Source organism: Carcharhinus amblyrhynchos, chromosome 25 (assembly GCF_965287045.1).
Source record: "Carcharhinus amblyrhynchos chromosome 25, sCarAmb.v2.hapA, whole genome shotgun sequence".
NCBI lineage: Eukaryota > Metazoa > Chordata > Chondrichthyes > Carcharhiniformes > Carcharhinidae > Carcharhinus > Carcharhinus amblyrhynchos.
Window position 1 is genome coordinate 40,825,232 of NC_137348.1, and position 23,859 is coordinate 40,849,090.

Below are 23,859 nucleotides of genomic sequence, written 5' to 3' on the forward strand. Positions count from 1 at the left end.
AACAAATTAAATTATCCTGAAATAAAAATCTTTCACTGAAAAAACTTAAATTACATTCGGACAAAGAAAAAGGGGGCAGCTCCCCAAAAGGAGGTGGAATGGCCCTAACAGAAACAAACGGTACAAAGGAAACTTAAGACACGTCAAATCAAAATGTGATTGTCAGGGTCTATGAGGCACTTCAGCCCCTGCGGTGCCCAACGGGCATGGAAGGCCTTGACAGTGCCCGTGGACACCGCGTGCTCCCTCTCCAGGGACACCGGCCGCGAACGTAGCCGCGGTAGAGGGGCAGACAGTCGGGATGGACGGCCCCCGCCCCGCCTGGACCTGTTGATGGCGCGTCTCGCCAGGCCCAAGAGCAGGTTCACGAGAAGGTCGGCATCTCGGCCCTCCCCTCTCCGCACCGGGTGTCCGTAGATCAGGAGCATGGGAGTGAAGCGCAAACTAAACGTCAATAAAAACAATGCAAGCGACAAGAGGGATAATCACAGGTTAAAGATGTCGCAGCTTTCGTGACGTCGACGCGCCGTCCAACGTGGCGTCAACGTCATCACGTTGGCCCCCCCACCAGTAACGTGCGGGCAGGTAGGCGGGGCTTGGAGCGGTCGGGCTCGAGGACGTGGACGGTGTGAGCGGCAGCGCCGGCCTGAGGGGAAAGCAGAGCGGGGGTAAGGAGGGAAATAATAAATCTCCGGGAGGGAGAGGCCGAAGGCTCGGTCACCCCGGGACGGAGAGGCCCGGCCAGCTCGCAGGAGTGACCGAGCTGGGCCCTCGTCCCCTCTGTAGGAGGTGATGCATCTGGAGAGGGCGGCGAGCTGTGTCTTCCTCAGCACCTCAAGTTAGTCAACTTTTACACCGGGCCGCTTTCTGAATGAAGCGCCCTTGATTGCCCTTTGGCAACTGGGCCAAATAAAGACGAGGATATGTGTCCTCTGATCCCCCCTGCCTTCAGCTGCTTGCTCTTCTCGCGGCAGTTCTGCAACCCACTGCAAAAGAATGTTAACCCTTAGGCAGTAATGTCATTAGAATTTGCATTTATATAGGGTTTCTTGTGATGCCCCAAGTTTCTTTACAGTCCATGTTTGAATTATAAATATGGGATTGTAAATATAAACTGTAAATTATAATTTTGTTTATTGTGAATATAAAATTAGTCAGTTTATATACAGCAACCCCAATCTTAGTCAAGCAAATGATCAGTTAAGCTGTTTTTATGATGTTGATTGAATTAAAGATATTGGCTGGGCAAACATGTACTTCCCTAATTCTGCTAGTGTTAAGCACGCTTTTACATTCATCTGATAAGGCAGTTGGGGACTTGGTTGAACATCTCATCTGAAGAAAGCGCCTCCATCAGTCGTGATGTGCTCTCAGTAATGCGCTGAAGTGTCAGCATAGACAGCCTCGACAGTAGAGCTTGCTCTCCACTGATCCAACACTGACCAAATCTCTAATTCCTTCCGAATGATAGTGGAGGGATACTTTCATGTGTCGTAATGGTGCAATTTGTATCTACAATGTGAGTGTAGGGTTTCTATGATGCAACCACTTACCAGATGCAGATCCCATGGTTGCCAGTATTTCCCAATAAGCTTACAGCAGGCAGACAGTAGTCTCCACAAAGCCTGGTCTGATGGCCGGGCTGCGTCTCTAGTCTTGTGGGGAATTGAAAACTGATAAAACAGAATAAAACCATTCAAAGGAAGGGGGTTATAACTACAGCGTGACAAGTTTAGATAAGCAGATCCAATTTAAGTTTAAAATGGTAATATAAAAATAAGGCAGAATGCTTCATTTTGAAATGGAAGTCTTGTCCTCCAGTTTTTCAGTATATCTTTGATCTGTTGCTAGCATTGAAATGAACTGTTTGAAGTGCTGCTTGACTATCTCTGATATACATAGTATTCTCCCAGTCAGAATTATATGAAACACTTTGTATCAAATACTGTAATCCAGTAATAATTTTTAGTGTGCAAAGGAATCAGTCTGCACTGATTGAAACTTTCAGCAGGCTTGTCAGCATCTGTTGTGAAAGACATATTAACTTTGAAATTAGCTTTGGATCACTTGAAAGGAAATGTGAGATCTGGCACTCAAATGGGCTTCGGAGTGTAGAATGCAAATATGTAGGATCCTAGGCTACATCTTCACTGATAAATACAGCCTATGATATTTTGCTGTATTTGATGAGTTACCTTTGAATTTGCTGTGTCTGTGAGTGGAGCATTTAAGATTTGTAAATTATGCAACTGATACTTTGTCCTTGTGACATAAAGCATTCAGAACCCAAATAAGTTAATTGTATTTCATCAAAATCTGACTTGGAACTGCTGTCTGCAAAATTGGTTTCTGTTTTAGACGGTGTGTTTCAAAATGTGACAGTGTGTACACCAGTGTCTGTGAACAGTGTTTTAATGTGACACCAGAGTATACTCAGTGCCTGTGAACAGAGTGCTCTGGTGGAGCTCAGAGTTGCAGCTTGGATCATTATTATTTACCTCTGCCAAAAAAAATTGTTTTTAAATGCTACTTACTCTGTCTTGCTACACTTTGATAATTATTATGACTGTGGGACTGAGTGATGCAATGGATTTTTCATCTTGTTCTTTGGCCTGTGTTGGAAGTGACTGCTGAATATATAAAACCTGTGTGAAGTAAGATTGGGGCTACTATACCAGGGCTTGGAGCACAGATGTGCTGAAGATTTGCCACCACTGTCAGCCTCACCGGCCATAAAGAAAGCTGAAAATGCAAATATCGCTTGAACGAAGCAGGGATATTTTGAGATTAGGGCTGAGTGGAGGAAGCTCTGCTCTCCCAACACTCATCGAGTTGGTATTTTTCATGTGGCAGTGTCCAGAAAGTGACAGCAGGCTACCAGTGATGGGAACATCCAGCAAAGTCTCTCTTACTCTTTCTGTTTGGCTACGGGGCAATGAAGTAACTGGATAATGGCAGATGAGGAACAAAAACCTCTGTCGTTTTTCCTCTTTGTGGCTGAGATGATAGAGATTAATTCAAACACCCCTAACCGCTCCAGACCAAGAATCAACACTGTATCCTTCCTGTTTGACTTTGAATTGCACAATGGGCAGTGAACCCACCCACTGAGTTACTGGGGAGGGTGTGATTATATTTTTACTTTTTTTATCTTGCGCAATTAAAAGCTGACATGCAGGTAAGTGCATGGGGATGAAATCCTCCTCAGGTACATGTTTCAGCTAATGGAGGATTGGGTGATGGATTCAGACACCTGTACCTGATCACAACATCAATGTGAATCTGCATGTGTACCCGGTTTGTTTTGTGTTTGGGGGGAAAAAAAAAATCCTTTCCGAGAGGGTGCTCATTTGAATTGCTGAAATTCCTGTTAATACTCAGTGAGCTGCATTTTTAATTGATTTTTTTTTGGTTGAGGCTTGTGATGCATTTATTGAATCTTGTGCGTTCACTAAATTGTATGGCTTTGTGAGTGCGAGGTGGTCCACTTTGGTAGGAATAATGGTAGGAAGGACTATTACTTACGGGGCGAAAAACTGCAGCAGGCGACGGTGCAGACGGACCTCGGGGTCCTTGTGCATGAGTTGCAAAAACCCAGCCTGCAGGTGCAGCAGGTGGTCAGGAAGGCTAATGGGATGCTAGCCTTCATAGCGAGGGGGATTGAATATAAAAGTAGGGAGGTCTTGCTGCGGCTGTATAGGGCATTGGTGAGGCCGCAGCTGGAGTACTGTGCACAGTTTTGGTCGCTGCACTTACGCAAGGATATTTTGGCCTTGGAGGGAGTGCAGAGGAGGTTCACTAAGCTGATACCGGAGTTGAGGGGGTTGAGCTATGAGGAGAGGCTGAATAAACTAGGCTTGTACTCGTTGGAGTTTAGAAGAATGAGGGGAGATCTCATTGAGACGTATAAGATGATGAATGGGATGGATAGGATAGAGGTGGAGAGGCTCTTCCTGCTCAAAGAACAGTAGGACTAGGGGGCACAGCCTCAAGATAAAGGGGGGGGGGCGGTTTAGAACGGAGTTGAGGAGGAACTTCTTCACTCAAAGGGCGGTGAACCTCTGGAATTCTCTGCCTGTTGAAGTGGTGGAGGCTGCCTCGCTAAATATTTTTAAGACGCGGGTTGATGGGTTTTTGATAAGTGAGGGGATTAAGGGTTATGGGGAGAGGGCGGGAATGTGGGACTGAGCCACGACAGATCAGCCATGATCTTATTGAATGGCGGGGCAGGCTCGAAGGGCTGGATGGCCTACTCCTGCTCCTATTTCTTATGTTCTTATGTTTATGTTATGTGAGATGATGGAATTTGAGAGTTGCATCCAATCGCAGTACTGAACCAAGTTGAATTGTGGAATGAACTGACCAATCACCCGGTGGAAATAGCCAATTGGATCTCTGTTCTGTCAGTCTGACTCAGGGAACTGAAATAAAATTATAGTGTGACACTGTCTCATTCCAGACTAAGCTCAGCTTCAACACAGCCAGGCTTGTCTTTTTTGGACTGTGTACACTTAATCAGTGATTTCCTTTTCTGCAGGTGGTGCCTACTTTTAAAGAATGTCAGTGCTGTGTTTTAAAATCATAGTTCAAAATACTTCAGGACAAACTGGTGACTAATCTTGCCTGTCACAGATGCAATATGGATAAATGCATCCCTTGAGGGGTGGCATGGTTAGTACTGGTGCTTCACAGTGCCAGGGACCCAGGTTTGATTCCCGGCTTGGGTCATTGTCTGTGTGGAGTTTGCCTGTTCTCCCTGTGTTGCTGTGGGTTTCCTCTGGGTGCTGTGGTTTCCTCCCACATTGATAAAGACCTACAAATTAGATACATTGATCCCGAACAGATGCCAGACTGTGGCAACTAGGGGAAATTTCACAGTAACTTCATTGCAGTATTAATGTAAGCCTGACTTGTGACTAATAAATTAACTTTAAAAATAAACTTTAGCTCACCTGCACTTTCCAAACACTTGAATTTGACTTACTATTGTCTCATGTATTGGGATACAGTGAAAGAATTGTTTCTTGCATGCTATACAGACAAAGCATACTATTCATATAGTACATAGGGGAAAAAGAAGGGAGAGGATGCAGAATGTAGTGTTGCAGGGATAGATAGAGCATATAGAAAGATCAGCATAATATATGAAAGGTCCATTCAAAAGTCTCATGGCAGCAGGAAGAAGCTGTTCTTAGTTGGTTGGTACATGTTCCCAGCTTTTGTATTTTTTTCCTGACGTAAGAAGGTGGGAGAGAGTGTGTCTAGGATGTGTGGGGTCCTTGATTATGCTGGCTGCTTTTCCAAGAGGGAAGTGTCGATGGAGTAAATGAATAGGAGGCTGGTTTGAGCGATAGACTGGGTTACATTCACAACCCTTTATAGCTTCTTGCGGTCTTGGTCAGAACAGAAGCCACACCAAGCTGTGATACTTCCAGAAAGGATGCTTTCCATGCTGCATCTGTAAAAACTGTTGAGTTGTAGCAGACGTGTCAGATTTTCTGTGCTGAACGCAAGTTCTGAGAATGCTGCAGAATTGCTCGAGGGTTTTTAATCCTGCTGGTGCAGCATTCAGTCAGGTTAATTGATATAATGCAAGGTCATGGCAAACAAAGAGTCATGAATTGGGCAGTGACTTGTTCCATGTTGGATTGTGGTCTCCTGAGATACAGCATAAGTAATAGCTCTTGGCTTCACTGCTGTGTATTTATCATTTGTTTAAAAGTACTTTGTAAAACAAACTAGTTTTTGACCACTAGTATATGCTGAACCGTACTGATGTCTTTCAATTTATTTACTCAGCAGGAACATTTTGGCATGCCAATGTGTATGGACTTAGTAATAATTAGCACCTGTAGTGATAGGCATGATGTAATCGTTTTCAAGTGCAAGTAAACCCTGGAGCTCCCGTGATAATTACAGGGTTTCTGCTGTGAAGTTAAAACCATAACTAGCTGAACAAAGGGGTATGGAGTTACACTATGTAATTTGAGAAATGCATGTAATGTACAGCCACAGAATTGGATTGTACTGCCCACTAACGTAATCAAGGTATATTATTAAGTAAGGAAATTGCTATAATTTTGTTCCCTCTGTGCACCAGGACCTTGATTGCAATAGCAGTAGTCCATCTCTGTTATTTTGATTAGTCTGAGATTTTGTACAGAAGTTGAGTTGTGTCTTGTCCATTGCCTCTGTTGTCGCAACACCAGTTTAGACACAAGAGTCTCAGAAAGAGAAATTGTTTGCATTACGCACTTGGTATATGAAAGAGAGAGACTGGAGTGAAATTTTGGTTGGATTCCTTCCCTTTTATGGAACTGCTTTGGTTAATCCACAACTGGGGTTAAATTCTGGTCACCACACTTTAGTCAGGATGTAAGGGTCCTTGTGAAGATGCAGAGGAGATTTACCAGAATGGTTCCAGGGATGAGGAATTTTAGCTGCAAGGTTAGGTTGGAGGAGTGGATGTTCTCCTTGGAACAAAAGGATTAAGGGGAGATCTGGTGGAGGTGTACAAGATTATGACTGTTTTAGAAAAGGCAGCCAAAGAAAATTATTCCCATTAGCTGATGGTACATTAACTAGTGGACACAGATTTAAGGTTTTGAGCAAGAGAAGCAGGAGGGATGTGAGGAAGAACCTTCTACGCAGCAAGTGGTAATGATCTGGATTTTGCTGTCTACAAAGGTGGTAGAAGCAGAGACCAGTGATTTCAAAAGGAAATTGGATGGACACTTGAATGAAATAAACCATGTAGTTTTATGTGGGTAGTGCAGGAAATTGTACTGATAAGATCACTCTACAGAATCAATGGGTTGAATGGCCTCCTATGCTGTAATGACCCTATGATCAGAACAAAGGTGGGAAAGGAAACAGCTGACATTCTGCCTTGGGACTACTTGGCACAAACTTAGGACCAAAGACAACTCCTATCTATTTTGCATTTATATATCTTTATTGCTGGTTTTTCTTTATATTTTAGACACTTTAGAGGTCTGCAAAAACCTTCCTGGTGAGATTCTTTGCAGTTGGAAGCTGTTATCATCCGCAGCAGAGATTTCCACATATTATAAATTTAAACTTTTTACAGGATCCAAAAGACTCTGTAATTTACACTTAAATACCAAAAGCAACAAAATCTTGAAATCTGTCAGCCGAAGTATTTTCATATAGAGGCTGTTGACAAGTTTAATAGCTTCTAACCACAGGAAGTGATGGAAAAGGCTTTGTATCATAGATTTTATTCCAATCTTGGGATTTAAAAAAATTGCCAGCTGTGCCCACTTCCTCAGAGCAAACTAAGTGATTGAAGTCCTTGGGTTTAAGGCTTCACTGAGTCTGAATTCAAGATTCATGTGTTATCTGATCCTGATGCGGAGATGCCAGCATTGGACTGGGGTAAACACAGTAAGAAATCTCACAACACCAGGTTAAAGTCCAACAGGTTTATTTGGTAGCAAAAGCCACTAGCTTTCGGAGCACTGGCTACCCCTTCGTCAGCTGAGTGGGAGTTCTAATCACAAACAAGGCATATAAAGTCACAAACTCAATTTACAGAATAATAATTGGCATGCGAGCCTTTACAGCTAATCAAGTCTTAAAGTGCAGACAATGTGAGTGGAGAGAGTGTTAAGCACAGGTTAAAGAGATGTGTATTGTCTCCAGACAGGACAGTTAGTGAGATTTTCCAAGTCCAGGAAAGTCGTGGGGGTTGCAGATAGTGTGATGTGAACCCAAGATCCCGGTTGAGGTCATCCTCGTGTGCGGAACTTGCCTATCAGTCTTTGCTCAGCAGAAACTGATAGCCAAATTCGCTGAGCAGAGACTGATAGCCAGGTTCCGCGCACACGAGGATGTCCTCGGCCGGGATCTTGGGTTCATGTCACACTATCTGTAACCCTCAAGACTTGCCTGGACTTGCAAAATCTCACTCTGTCTTGTCTGCAGACAATACGTATCTCCTTAACCTGTGCTTAATGCTCTGTCCACTCACATTGTCTGTACCTTTAAGACTTGGTTAGCTGTGAAGGCTCGCATTCCAATCATTGTTCTGTGAATTGAGTTTGTGTCTTTATATACCCTGTTTGTGGAAAAAAAACTCCCACTCACCTGACAAAGGGGCTGCAAGCACTCCAAAAGCTAGTGACTTTTGCTACTAAATAAACCTGTTGGACTTTAAGCTGGTGTTGTGAGACTTCTTACTGTGTTTATCTGATCGCCTCAGGGAAGACTGGACAGATTGGGATTCTTGTTTAAAAACAGTCCTGCGGCACTAGATTCTATGATTCAGTTCAAGGACAATTAGGGTCAGGCAATAAATGCAAAAAAAGTGGGCAGCACCATGGCACAATTATTCACACTGCTGCCCCACAGTGCCTGGGACCCGGGTTGGATCCCCGGCTTGGGTCATTCTGTGTGGAGTTTGCACGTACTCTGTGTTTGCATGAGTTTCCTCCGGGTGCTCCGGTTTCCTTCCACAGTCCAAAAATGTGCGGGTTGGGTGAATTGGTCATGCTAAATTGCCCTTAGTGTCAAGGGGACTAGCTAGGGTAAATCCATGGGATTTTGGGGATAAGGTGTGGGTGGGATTGTGGTCGGTGCAGACTTGATGGGCCGAATGGCCTCCTGCACTGTTGATTCTATGAAAAGGCTGATGGGTGGCTTGATAGCCAATTTTAAAATTCTGATCGGATTCAAAGAGTAGATGTAGAGAAGATGTTTCTCTTTGTGTGAGAGAGAGCAAAACTAGGGGACGCAAATATAAGAAAAGTCACTAGAAGACTGAGAGGGGAAACTGGAGCACCTGGAGGAAACCCACGCAGAAATGGGGAGACTGTGCAAACTTCATAGTCACCTAAGGCTGGAACTGAATCTGGGTCCTTGGTGCTGTGAAGCAACAATGCTTGTCACTGTGCTATCTCTTATGTGGAGCATATGTGCCAAAAGGCTTGAAAAAGCCTATGGGGAAAAGGCATAGAAAAAGAGTTGAGACTGACATAGATCAGCCATGATCGTATTGAATGGTGGAGAGGCTTGAACGACATCGTGGCCTACTCCTGTCTGCCCACCTGTTTGATTGAATGAACCGTGGCTTTGACAAAGGGTTGTCTGGACTTGAAACATCAGCACTTTTCTCTTCTCACAAATGCTGCCAGAGCTGCTGAGATTTTTCAGCATTTTCTTTTTTGGTGTTTATCCTGTTTCTGTGCTGTATGTTCGATCTCTTGCCTTGTTATTGAGGTGTTCTGAATGCAGTTGGATGGAAACTTACTGTGGATAGAGTTATCTGTAATTATCTGTTTTACGCCAACTTTTTTCTGTTTGACTTTGTTGCAATACTTGTGAAGGTTAATTCACTGGTTTTTTGTGACTCCTGCTTTCAAGGCCATGCTGTTGGAGAAAGAGGTATTCCTGTATTTGGTCTATAACCTTATTCGATATGTGACACGACCTTGCTCAGCTGACCAATTGAAAAATGTATGCTGCAATTATTGACCAGTGTTATGTGACATTGTCTCCTTGAGTATGCAGTCCAAAAGGCTGGAAAAGTTAGCATGTAGTAGAGACTAGGTGGTTCCAGTTTTGATTTCTAATCTGTGCTGACCTAATTGATTCTAGTTAAGATGGTAAAAGTGGTCTTTTAGCTATGTAGAATTAATGGGTAGGAAAACACCAACTGGACCTTGGGCCTTCCCAATACCACGATGGCTGGAGAATTGTGTCTAAACAGTTTTCATCTCCCACACCATAAATAACATTCATATAATCTCTCCTGCCTGTGTGAGTGAAGTGCTGTGCCCCACTTGGTTAAAAGGCAGGTCGGAATTCACTGTCGAGATTTTCATGCTGTGGCCATTTTGGCAGAGGGACTGGAGGGCATTCAACTCTTTATATGCTACAACAGTAAATTGTCAACATGGAGAAAGCTTGGATGCGTGTACCTCAGAGACATCTCACTTATTGTGCATGTGCAATGCTGCTAGATCTTTCGATATTGTTTAAAGCTGTACGCTTTCAGTACCCTGCTGTTAATATTTAAATAGTTAGCTTTCCCAGAGAACTCTTATTTCTAAAGTATACTGTGTGAAGAATTTAAAAACAGCCACACTGGACATGGTGTCCATGTTATTGCTTAATCAAGTGCTGCCCAATGTGAGTAATGTTTCAGATTTTTGGCCAGTGAAATATTTGTACTGAAACAACCAACCTTTGGAGTTTGCTCAGTTTGTCAATCTATGGGCAGTCTGGGGCTTTATAGTTAGCCAGTGTGTCCTACTACAGGGGTAGGTAGGGAGAAGCCATCTGCAATCCTGTTTCTGACAGCTATCTTTCTAACTGCCGCGGAAAGTAGTCAGAGTACAGGCTCAGTGAATAGTGAAATAGTCTGCAGTACTCACTGTTTAGGCTTGCGCTGTTGAAGTGAAGTAGCAAGTGTGAGCCTCTACATTCTGGAAAAGTGATAGTATGTTTGGGGGTGGGGGGTAGCAGATGGAGAATGTAGAACTGGAGAAATCATGGAAGGAACAGAAGCCAGAAACAGTGAGCTTAAATTGCACTTTAATAGCAACTGTTCTGAAACTGGGGAGATCCATCATCCTACTGGGTGAAAATTAAGCAATATTATAATAAAAATGGATATGGTGTCCCTTGCATTTTCAATGCACAAAGTGAGAAATTCTGGTGAGCTTACCAGTGGTCATTTGTGTGATTCTCAGCCTTTTGGCTAAGATCAAGTGTAATTTTGTTGTCCTGCACTTAGTTGAAGTCATGAGGTAACACTGAGGCTTCATTTGAAGCAATTTTTTAAAGCAACATCTAGGTCTTTTGCTAAGATGCAAATGGAGGAGGTGCAATGCCTGCTGCAATCAAGTTTGGATCATATAGATCAAGCCCAAGACAGAAGTGGTGAGCCTGTCTTATCAGCTTGGATTTGGAATGTCTCGCTTGTTGAGACTTTGACTTGGATTGAATTGGATATAAACCAAAAAAATTGAGATTGAGAGTCTGAGGATGCAGGAACAGGTGACGATTGATGTGTCAGACGCTGCGATGGATGTAATGTAGTGCCTTATTCAAGGACAAAATATCAGAGAAACAAATCTTGAGGTAGTTGCAGCTAATTCTGTTGTATTACTTGTGTCTCATGTCATCATAAATTATCACACATTAGTGACAAAGCAAGTTCTGGAGTACTTGTCTTCAGTATTATAGCCTGAACATTGTCAGGGCCCCATAGCCTTTGCAGTATCCAGTGCCTTCAACCATTTTGTGATATCACATGGAGTGAATCAAATTGGCTTGAGACTGGCATCTGTGATAACAATTAAATAACTGTTAAAGGAGGCTGTACAAATTTCCCATCCTCAATGATGGGGGAGCCCACCACATCAGTGCAAAAGATAAGGCTGAAGTATTTGCTACGATCTTCAGCCAGAAGTGCCAAGTAAATGATCCCCCTCTGTCTCCTTCAGTGATTCACAGACAATATCCAAGTGGCAAGTAACATTTGGACCATGCAAATGCCAGACAATGAGCGAATCAAGCCCCCATAGTTTATGTTGTTGCATGGTCCTGCCCATGCCTTTCTCTATAATCTCCCCTACAAACCTATTCCAGTCCCCCTTCTTCCTGGGAGAGCCAATAATCCTTCAGTTCTGGTCTGTTATGCACACACTGTACTATTCACTGCATGCCTCCAGGTATCTAGGCTCTATGCTTTGGAATTCATTCCCTAAATTTTTCTGTTTTTCTACTTTCTCATCCTGTTGGTCACCCATCCTTGTATTTCTTCCAGCTCTGACAAAGCGTCATCCAGACTTGAAACGTTGGCTCTATTCTCTCTCCACAGATGCTGCCAGACCTGCTGAATTTCTCCATTTTCTGATTTTGCTTATGTTTTCTGGTTTAGTATCATTTCTTTCTGATTTAATTTTGTGAATTCTCTTGAGCTCTTTTTCTACCTTTAAAAGTGCAAAATAACTCAATGATATTGTTGTAAAGTGAAAGGTTACCCGGGATTTCTTGAATATTGCATTTGAACCAGAGATCTTTGCTAATGAGTTAGTGCTGACTTTCATTAAAGTCAGTTGAATAGTTTTAAATGAAATCTCAAGGGTCTCTTTAACTTGATTAATTTGGAATATAATTGATTAAGATAGAACCTCTCTTTGTTGGTTGAGTCTCTGTGATGCTTGAATCGGGAACTACATGGACAGGCATAATTGAACAAATGAAATTAATTTCCCTTTAATCCTGATGTTTTTAGCTGTAGTTTAAGAATTCAGCGTGTTGTAGAGAATAGAACAGAGTTCCATTCATAGAACATTTCCATGATTTCAGGAGGTCTCAAAGCTCTCGATTACATTTAATTTAGTAAATTATTCTAATCCTCTTTCCTCCTCTTCATTCCTTAGCTGATTAATATTCCTTTTTTTTTTAGGTGCTTCTCTAATTCCTTTTGAGTCAGTTTCGGCAAGTCACTTGTAAAGTGTTCCATGTCCTTGTGTTGCATCTAAATCTTTTAACTTCACTAATTGTCTGTCATAATTTCAAAACCTGTGTGTTAACATTCCTTATCCTAGAGAAAAAAACCCAGATTGGTATAGCCTCTCCTTCCTGGTATTTCTGCCAAATCCTTTCCATGTCTTTAATGTTACTGCTAAAATAAGCTCAGAACTGAACACCAAACTTCAGCTGTGGCCAAATCTCTGTCATATGAAATGAATAACACTTTTTTTCCTGTTCAATGTCCAAAATCCCACTTTCCTTTTTATGGCTTTTTCTCCCTTCTGTCCAGTTTTAAAGTAACAGGTGTTGGTTAGAGATCTTTGCACACAGTTTTATTCATTGAAGGAATATGGGCTTTGCTGGCTCAGCCAGCATTTATTGCCCATCCCTAATTGCCCTTGAGTGGTGAGCTGCCTCTTGAGTCCCTGCAGTCCATGTGGTGTAGGTACACCAACATTGCTGTTTACGTTCAGAACTTAACTTGTATATTTTCCCCCAAAATACACACAGCCATTTTATTATCCATACACCTGGATCTCTTTTTTTTCCATTAGTGCTTTTATTTATTTAACCATTCCATTATAGTAGCTTCTCAAATTCACCTCCAAAAATGCATATCTATAATAGCAACATGGATGTGCAGAGGGATCTGATATCCTGGTACATTAATCACAGTAAGTTAGTATGCAGAGATAGCAAGTGATGAGGATGGCAAATGGGTATGTTGGCCTTTATTGCAAAGGGAATGGAATGTAAAAATAGGATTTTTTTTCCACAATTGTACAGGGTATTTGAGTACTATGTACAGGTAGGTTTTCTTACTAAGAAAGGATATAATTGCATAAGAAATGTTCAGAGAAGGTTCACTCAACTAATTCCTGAAATGAGGAGGTTAATCTGTAAGAAAACGCTTGACAAGTTGGCTTCTTTCTATTGGAGTTTAGAAGAATGAGAGATGATATTGAAATATAAGGACTTGAGAGGGTGGATGCTGAAAGAATGTTTCCCCATGTGGAAGAGACTAGAACTAGGGAACACAGCTTAAAAAGCAAGGGTCTTCTGTTTAAGTTGAAGATGAGAATTTTTTTCTGAGGTCACACATCTGTGGAGCTCTCTTCCTCAGAGGGTAACATGCAGGGTCATTGAATATTTTTAAGCTAAATTAGGTAATTTTTTTGATTGACAAATGAGTGAAAGCGTATAGTGAGTAAGAAAGAAAATGGAATTAAGGCCTTAGTCAGATCAGCCGTAATCTTATGGAATGGTGAAGCAGACTTGAGAGCCAAATTGCCGAATTCGGTTCATAATATGTTAGTGTGTTACCACAGTGCCTTTTTCACATGCTAATTATTTCTTCAACTTAATTATTTTATATTTCTCTACTTCATAAGAATGGATGCACTGCAAAAGTACCCACTTTGGGATATCCTGACGTCATTCAAAATGCTATAAAACAAGACTCTCCTATTTAAACAAGCATTTCCTTTACAAATTTACAAAAAAAAGTACAGCATAGGAACAGACCCTTAGGCCCAGCATGCCTGCGCCAACACATGATGCCTTTTGCCTCTATGATGTCCATATCCCTTTTATTCCTTGCCTATACGTGTATCTGTCAAGATGCCTCTTAAACATTGCTGTTGTACCTGCTTCTACCACCCTCTCTGTAGCACACACCAGGCACTTATCACCCTCTGCCTCTCATATTGCCTTTTAAACTTTCCCCTTTTTACCTTAAATCTATGCCCCCCCACCCCACCCTGGGACAAAGACTCTGACTATCCATTCTATCCACACCTCATAGTTTTGTAAATTTCTGCCAGGGTCACCCCTCAGCCTCTGATGTTCAAGTGAAAACAAACCAAGTTTGTCGATATAATTATCACTGATTAATTTATCTCTTTCTAAATCCTAACAATTTTTTTTTCCTATTTTGGGTACACAGTTTACAACAGTGACGATGTCCATTATTATAATGCCTTTAAAGTAGAATCATTGAATCACTACAGTTTAGAAGGAGGCCATTCAGCCCATCAAGCCTGACCAATAAAACTCCCAGCCAGGTTCCGTCCCTGTAACTATGTGTTTATCCTGCTAATTGCATTGACACTAAGGGCAATTTAGCATGGCCAATTAACCTAACCTGCACATCTTTGGAGAAAGTAGAAAGAGGCTCCAAATAACTTCACAGCAGCCTAACCCCAAGGGAGTAAACAAAGCTGACATAATTTCTGGCTTACCTTTTTTCCTGGTCAATGTTGACTCAGACACCAGGGGAATTCTTCTGTTTGATGAATGCCATGGGATCTTTTATGTCAAGAGATTGCTTAAAGTCTCATCTTACTCCCCAAAATAAATGAAGATTTTATCAGAAATATCAGTTTAAAATATATTATGCATTGGAGTGGCACCTTGTTTCTGAACAATTCTTCCTGAAGACTGTACGCCGTGCTTTATGTTGCCCTTATCGGGACAATGTGATTAAGCTTTCGTGCCCTGCCAATTGTGATTCTATGGTTTAATTTGTGCCAATAAACACCGACAGATACTTGAGTCAATTTACGACTTTTGTGATCTTCCAAAACTGCAAAGATTGTCAACCTTTCTATTCAGGACACCAGACTGATTCCTAACCCATGCTTGAATCTTCACAAGGGGCACTTTCAGCATATTCCCTCAGGCTAATTTATAATAGAAAATAGTTAAGGTGACACAATGGCACTGATGCTTCACAGTGCTAGGTAGCCAGGTTCAATTCCAGCCTTGGGTGACTGTGAAGTTTGCACATTCTCCTTGTGTCTGCGTGGGTTTCCTCTGGGTGTCCAGTTTTCCCCCCTCAGTCCAAAGATATGTAGTTGAGGTGGATGCGCCCTGCTAGATTGCCCCTTAGTCTCCAGAGATGTATTGGTTAGGTGGCTTTGCCATGGTAAATGCGCCAGGTTACATGGGGAGGGCAGGGGAATTGCAGACTTGATGGACCAGAAGACCCCTTGCTATACTGTAGGGATTCTATGAATTATTATGTCTGGAATGTGGCATTGAAATTTCAAATGAACAAAGGCTTATTTGTGCATTGCACAATGTTTAGGAGACCAAGGACCATTGAGAAAGACCTTGAAGTTTAAACATAGTTAAAGTAAAACTACTTTTGCTTGTTTACTTCTTTGCGCCTCTTCCAAAAATGACTTATCTGTTCTGCAATAAATTTTCATAGGGGTAGAAGTACCTATACATTATTCTGCTTCTTTTATTACTTGCTTGAGTTTTCTCATCCTTCCTGTCTTTGAAGGTAGTGATTCAAATTGGGATTGATTACAGTGATGATCATAGAATCCTACAGTGCAGAAGGAGGCCATTAAGCCCATTGCGTCTGCACCAACCATAATCCCATGCATTTACCCTAACTGGTCTCCCCGACACTAAGGGAGAGTTTAGCATGACCAATCCACCTAACTTGCACATCTTTGGACTATGGGAGGAAACCGGAGCACCCAGAGGAAATCCACGCAGACACAAGAATGTGCAAATTCCATACAGACAGTGACCCAAGATGGAAATTGAACCTGGGTCCCTGGTGCTGAGGGAACAGTGCTAACCACTGTGCCATCGTGCCATGACGCCCATGATGGCATTGATGTGGTACTTCATCCATTGGGCATTCTTCGTGTAAGGCAGGATGGCAAGTATTGATATGCAATTAAGATGGGGATACAGATTGTAACAGGTAGGGGCTAACAGGCTTATGACTTCCCCTTTTCCCCTTCAGTTCCTGGGAAGCAGACACTATTTGTATGTCTCCAGCTGTCTTAGCTGAAACCAATGAATTCTGCTGTAGGGATGAACACTAAGTGTTAGCATTACCAATGACAGCCCATAAATGAATAAAAATACCATATTGGATGGAAAGGAAAGTCAAGAGTGCAAATCTCTCTAAGCTGCCATACAGGCCAAGTACAAATTGGCTCACTTAAGTCTACTGACCAATTAGGAGTGGCATGGTGGCACTGTGATTAGCCCTGCCACCTCACAGTGCCAGGGACTCGTGTTCAATTCCGGCCTTGAGTGACTATCTGTATGGAGTTTGTACATTCTGCGTGGGTTTCCTCTGGGTACTCTGGTTTCCTCCCACACTCCAAAGAGGTGCAGGGTAGGTGGATTGGCCATGCTTAATTTCCTCTTAGTGTCCCAAGATGTGCGAGTTAATGAGGTAAATGAGCGGAGTTAAGAAAATGGGATGGGGTATGGGCTTCGGTAAGATACTCTTTTGGGGAGTCGGTGCAGATTCTATGGGCCGTATGGCCTCCTTCTGCCCAGTAAGAAGTCTCACAACACCAGGTTAAAGTCCAACAGGTTTATTTGGTAGTAAACGCCACAAGCTTTCAGGGCTCTGCTGTAGGGGTGGACAGTAAGTGCTGTCATTACCCATAAGTGAATAAAAATACCATATTTGGATGGAAAGGAAAGTCAAGAGTGCAATTCTCTCTAAGCTGCCATACAGGCCAAGCACAAATTGGCTCACTTAAGTCTACTGAACAATTAGGTGAGTGGAGAGTTCTGATCAGAGTTCAGATCTCCACTGCCCTGCAGGGATCCTATGAATGTAGAAAATAGCCTGAATTTCAGAGGCGAAGAGAGAGTTTGTGCCAGTGACTTCAAGACAATTTAACTGCCTCAACTGCTGTCCTATTTGAGGCAGTAGGAAAAAAAATCTCCATCAGCCAGACTGTATAAAATTATTTTTTTCTGTTTTCAAAATGGGCAATTGCTGAGCTGATAAAATGGCACCATCTGACACATGTTAACTTCTGGATGTTTCTGAGCAGTTTGAAAGTGAACAAAGGCCAACACCTCTCAGCTCCTGGAATGTAACACTCCTTTTGTGTCGCAATTTTTTAAAATATAAGTATTTCAGCCGAGTCAACACAATTATCTCGCAGATGAACTGTCTGCCCCACAGATAAAGGCAGCAGCTGCAATTCCTGGTCTCCAATCTGGTGCTTATGGCCTAAGTGTTACCTGTTCCAACAAACAATGGATTTCAACCAGGGTTTAGGAAACCTGAAACCAGTGTCTCCAAAAACAAAAGGAATCCTGACTCCTATTAAAACCTCTACATTCCGGCCCTGGGAAAATACGTCCTTTATCCAATATCAAGGAGAAGCAGTGGGAAGTTTGTCACATGACCCCAGCCAAAATGCTAGAACTCGTAATATTGTCCTGTGCACTTGAACTCAGTAAGAAGTCTCACAACACCAGGTTAAAGTCCAATAGGTTTATTTGGTAGCGCAAGCCACAAGCTTCCGGAGCATTGCTCCATCAGGTAAGTGGAAGTTCTGTTCACAAAAAGGGGCATGGGCTAAGGTAAGCAGCGCTCTGAAAGCTAGTGGCTTGTGCTACCAAATAAACCTGTTGGCCTTTAACCTGGCCTTGTGAGACTTCTTATTCTGTTTACCCCAGTCCAACACCGGTATTTCCACATCATTTGAACTCCAACAGGTTTATTTAGTAGCAAAGCTTTCAGAGTGTCACTCCTTCAGGTGAAGAGTGACACTCCGAAAGCTTATGCTACCAAATAAACCTGTTGGACTTTAACCTGGTGTTGTGAGACTTCTTACTGTGCTTACCTCAGTCCAAAGCCAGCATCTCCACATCACTTGAACTCAGGCAGTAACTCCAAAGAGAAACAGTAGTTGTAAGGTACATGAGTGTGTGTCCCTCCTGTCGGTAACATCTGCAAAACTGAAATCTCCACTGGTTGGAGTCATAGCTAGCACAACCAAAGATAGCTGAGGTTGTTGGAAGCCAATCATCTCAGTTCCATCTTCAGTTACTTCACTAATGATTGTGCCATTTTCAGTACCATGCACGACTCTTCAGCTGTTCAGTCAATTACCATATGCAACAAGACCTGTACAATGTTCAGTCTTGGACTGTTAAGTGCTCAGGAATATAAAAGAGCAAGGCAATTTAATCTAACCATCTGCCTTGGACATTCAATGGCATTACCAAGACTGATTCTCCTCTGTCAACATCTGCAGATTCCCATTTGATCTGAAACTGACCTGGACCAGCCATTCAAATTTCTGCTCTGACAGTATTATGCAAAGGACAGTAGTGTGACAAGTCAAAAAACACAATGGGTTGAGAGCATTCAAGGAAATTCTATGTTAGATTAAATTGCATTCAACTTTTCCTGGCACTTGTACAAATCTTCAGGATGGTTTAGATCCTGTGAAGAGTGCTTTTAATATTTGATCAATTTTTTTGTGTATTGCTGAACAGAGAGACATGTTGCCAAAGGTTTTCATCTTGCAATCATCTGGACAAACTCAAATTCCAAATTTCAAACAATCACAACAATTTATATTGCAAAAGAAAAGTGTTGACTTGGAAAGTCAAACCTGGCCATGGTGTCACCATAGTGAATTATCAACTGGATTTTTTTTGAGGATGTAACTAGCAGAGTTGATGAGGGGGAGCCAGTAGATGTGGTTTATTTGGACTTGCAGAAGGCTTTCGACAAAGTCCCACATAAAAGATTAGCTTGTAAAATTAAAGCACATGGGATTGGGGGTAGTATGTTGAGTTGGATAGAAAACTGGCAACAGGAAACAGTAGGAATAAACAGGTCTTTTTTCAAATAGCAGACAGTGACTAGTGGGGTTCTGCAAGGATTAGTACTCGGAACCCAGCTATTCACTAATCTATATGGAACTAAATGTAATATCTCCAAATTTGCTAATGAGACAAAGCTGGGTGGAAGGGTGAGCTGTGAGGAGGATGCAGAGATGCTTCTTTGTGATTTGGACATGTTGAGTGAGTGGACAAATGATCATCAGATGCAGTATAATTTGGATAAATGTGATTTTGGTAGCAAAGAAGGAAAGGCAGATTACTATCTAAATGGCCATAAATTAAGAGAGAGGGATGTGTAATGAGACCTGGATATCCTTGTAATACCAGTGAATATAAGCATGCAGGTGCAGTAGAAAGTAAAAAAGGTAAATGGTATGTTGGCCTTTATAACAAGAGGATTTGAGTCCAGGAGCAGGGTTGTCTTTATGCAATTATACAGGGCCTTGGTGAAGCCATTCCTGGAATATTGGATGCAATTTTGATCATCTTTTCTGAGAAATGATGTTCTTGTTGTAAAAGAAGTGCAGCGAAGCTTTATCAGACTGATTCTGAGGTTGGTGAGAGTGATATGAGGAGAGATTCAGTTGAAAAGGATTGTATTTGTTGGAGTTCAGAAGAATGGGGGGGGTGGGTGGTCTCACAGAAACTTATAAAATTCTAACAGGACTAGACGGGCTAGATGCAAGGAGGATGTTACCAATGGTGAGATATGCAGAATCAGGGGTCACAGTCTGAGGACACAGGGTAGACCATTTAGGACAACGAATTTCTTCATCCAGAGTGGTGAGCCCATGGAATTTGCTACCACAGAAAATAGTTGAGGGCAGAACATTGAACGTTTTCAAGAAGCAGTTAGAGATAGCATTTGAGGTGAAGGGGGTCAAAGGATATGAGGGAAAGGGGATCTGTTTAGTGAGTTGAATGATTAGCCATGATCATAATGAATGACAAAGCAGGCTGGAAGGGCCAAATGGCCTTCTCCTCCTATTTTCGCTGGTTCTATGTAACAGTGACGTATAGGCTCCCCAAACTCCTGAATAGTTCAAAAAAGATACAAAGCTTGAACATATTTCTTTTGTTTGCCGAGAATGGATGATTTAACACATTTTGAGCATGGCATGGACTATATTAAGGTGTGAGGTTTGCATATTGTTAAGTTTTTGTTTTTGACCTTGGGTGTGAGAAACTAACTTTTGCTATAATTTTGTTCACATGCATCGTGCAATCATCAAGATGTTAAAAAGCCATCCAACTTGGATAAAGTTTTTTTAAGCGCAAGCATTTTATTTTGGATTTCGATGCTAGATTAAAATACCTATGTCATTGTATTTAACAATATATTATTGTCAGCTGATTCTTTCTTGAAATAAATTCTGCTGATAATTTAACCAGAACAAGGTAAGGAATTCACATTTATGTCCATCTAACATGGAAAATTCGATGTGTGTTCTGCACTTTGTTTGAGAATTAGGCATACTCTGATTAGACCTGTGGGTTTTTCTGTTAATTGTTGGCTGTTGGGTTTTTCTGTTTCATGTTTAGAAATTGGTACAAAGCGTTACAATGGAAAATAAACATGGCTGAACTCCAGGTGTCGTTATGCATCTGTGGTTCTTACATGAGCTATGCCATGTGCTTTGGACCTGACCTAACTTCCCTCATAACTTGTGCTTTGTATCAAATCGATCATCTGAAGAAAGGAGGCATTCATACTTTCCATTTAGGTTGAGTTACAACTTGGTTCACAATATGAGTACCCAATATGCCAACCAGCTTCGTGCTCCTCTACTAAAACTCCAATTTAAGGTCTATTTGGCAGCTGAGGCAAGATCAATCTTGCACGATAAAGGAATTTAAAAAAAAACTTGCTTTGGAAACCTGAAGTTTTAACTTTCAATCAATATAGATTGCATTTCTTTAGAAAAACTTTTGTTTTAACTGCATTCATAGAAGACTGAAGATGGCGCATTGAGAAACTATCCCACGTGTAGATGCCAACCTTTGGGTACCTGACCAAAAGGGCCATTATATCTGTTATATGGAATGGAAGATTTGCATTTTATATAACTCCTTTAGCAATCACAAGATCTCCCAAAGTTCGTTCCAGCTAATTCATTCACTGTTGTAATGTAGGAAAATGGCAGCTAATTTGTACACAGTAATGTCTTAAACAAAAAAGTGTGAATGGAGTGGGTCTTGAACCACAACTTTCTAACTCAGAGGCATGCTTGCTATCTGCTGATCCATAACTGAGATCACTTAGGTCAGCATTGGTGGAAATCCTAGATTAGTCCTGATCCTATCCTCATTCCACTGCAATGCAGGCACGCTTTTCCAGTAGGAGGCACTAGCAAGCAATCTATTTGGAAGCTTGACTGATTGTTGCTCTCCCAAGCCTGGGACTGCTTGTGATGCACCCACCATCACTCTGGTGCGGTTAGAAGGGCTGTAAGTACTCCAACATTATCCTGAAGGCTCACAATTAAGGATCAATTTCCCAGCCATTGCAGCAAGCAATTTGACAGAATATTTATCTGTTCATTTTGGATTTTCTTTTGTTTTTTCTTTTGTTTTCTTTGAACATCTCGGTTTATTAATTACAAAAATATTGAAGTTGGATGAGAGAGGCAGTTGGAGTGAAGAATCATCCAATTGATTACACTCTCTGCTGGTTTTCCTGGTGGCACATTTTTTAAAATCGCAATGGCTCAGCATTTTGAGGAGAACCAACTTAGCTGAGAAAGGCATAGGTCAGATGTGATGAAACTTGGCACGGTGGCACAGTGGTTAGCACTGCTACCTCACAGCTCCAGGCACCTGGGTTCAATTCCTGGCTTAGGTCAGTGTCTGTGTGGAGTTTGCACATTCTCCCATGTCTCTGTGGGTTTCATCTGGGTACTCCGGTTTCCTCCCACAGTCCAAAGTTATGCGGGTTAGGTTGATTGGCCATGCTAAATTGCCCCGTAGTGTCCTGAGATATGTAGGTTTGAAGAATTAGTGGGGTAAATATGTGGAGTTACGGGGATGGGGCCTGGGTGAGATTGTTGTCGGTGCAGACTCGAAGGGCCGAATGGCCTCCTGCACTGTAGGGATTCTATAAATAGGTCCACTCAGAGTTGAAAATCCTATGAATTGCATAGCTTGGTTTATGGTCTCAATCTGAGATTTTCTTAGTCTCTGTTACTTAATGCTGCAATAGGTAAGATAAAAGAAAATTACCTTGGGTCAGATTGTCAATAATTATCAGGTCAGATAAAAGAAAACCCCAAGGCTTTTTACTCTTATGTGAGAAATAAAAGAATGTCCAGGGTGAAGTTAGGGCCAGTCAAGGATAGTGGGAACTTGTGCATGGAGTCAGAAGAGATAGGTGAGGCGTCGAATGAATACTTTTCTTCAATGTTCACTGAGGAGACAGGCCATGTTTTTGAGGATGAGTGCGTGATACAGGCTGACGGGACGGAGGAGGTAGATGTTCTGAGGGAAGTGTATTAACAATTTTGAAAAACCGGAGGGTGGATAAGTCCCCTGGGCCAGATGGGATACATCCTAAGATACTTTGGGAGGCAAGGGATGAGATTGTGGAGCCTTTAGCTTTGACCTTTGGGTCCGCACTGTCCACGGGGACGGTGCCAGAGGACTAGAGAATGGCAAATGTTGTTCCTCTCCAAGAAAGGAAATAGGAATGACCCTGGTAATTATAGACCAGTTAGTCTTCAGTGGTCGGTAAGTTAGTGGAAAGGGTCTTGAGAGATATGATTTATGATCATTTGGAAAGATGCAGCTTAATCTGGGATAGTCAGCACAGTTTTGAAGGGTAAATCCTGTCTCACAAATTTGATTGACTTCTTTGAGGAGGTAACAAATTGTGTAGACAAAGGTAGAGCAGTTCATGTTGTATACATGGATTTTAGTAAGGCGTTTATTAAGGTTCCCCATGGTAGGCTGATGAAGAAGATAAGGAGGTGTGGGATAGAAGGAAATTTGGCCGATTGGATAAATAACTGGTTGTCTCCTGGAAGACAGAGGGTGGTGGTGGAGGGAAAATTTTTAGACTGGAGGCCAGTTACCAGCAGTATACCACAGGGGTCAGTGCTGGGTCCTCTGCTTTTTGTGATATTTATCAATGACTTGGAAGAGGGGGGCTGAAGGGTGGGTTAGTAAATTTGCTGACAACACTAAGATTGATGAAGTAGTGGATGAGGTGGAGGGCTCTTGCAGGCTGCAAAGAGACATTGATAGGATGCAGAGCTGGGCCGAAAAGCGACAGATGGAGTTTAACCCTGATAAGTGCAAGGTGATTAATTTTGGTAGGACAAACTTGAATGCAGATTACAAGATCAACGGCAGGGTTTTGAGAAGTGTGAAGGAACAGAGAGATCTTGGGGTTCGTATCGATAGATCGCTGAAGGTTGCCACTCAAGTGGATAGAACAGTGAAGAAGGCTTATAGTATGTTAGCATTTATTAACGGGGGTTTGACTTTAAGAGCTGTGGGGTTATGCTACAACTGTACCAGACGTTGGTGAGACCACATTGGGAATATTGTGTTCAGTTCTGGTCACCTCACTATAAGAAGGATGTTGTAGCATTGGAGAGAGTGCAGAGGAGATTTACCAGGATGCTGCCTGGTTTAGAGGGTAGGTCTTACAAGGAAAGGTTGAGGGAGCTGGGGCTTTTCTCTTCAGAGTGGAGGAGGATGAGAGAAGACTTAATAGAC

The 23,859-nt window shown here is 42.1% G+C and overlaps 1 protein-coding gene across 1 annotated transcript in view; it reads left to right on the forward strand.

Annotated features, from left to right (window-relative positions):
- The first annotated feature begins 577 nt into the window (after positions 1–577).
- slc31a1 (solute carrier family 31 member 1) overlaps positions 578–23,859 on the forward strand; it is a 58,094-nt gene continuing 34,812 nt past the window's right edge. Inside the window, exon 1 of the mRNA XM_080212090.1 lies at positions 578–668. The gene's annotated coding sequence lies outside the window, so the exon portion shown is untranslated. The remainder of the gene's footprint in view (positions 669–23,859) is intronic.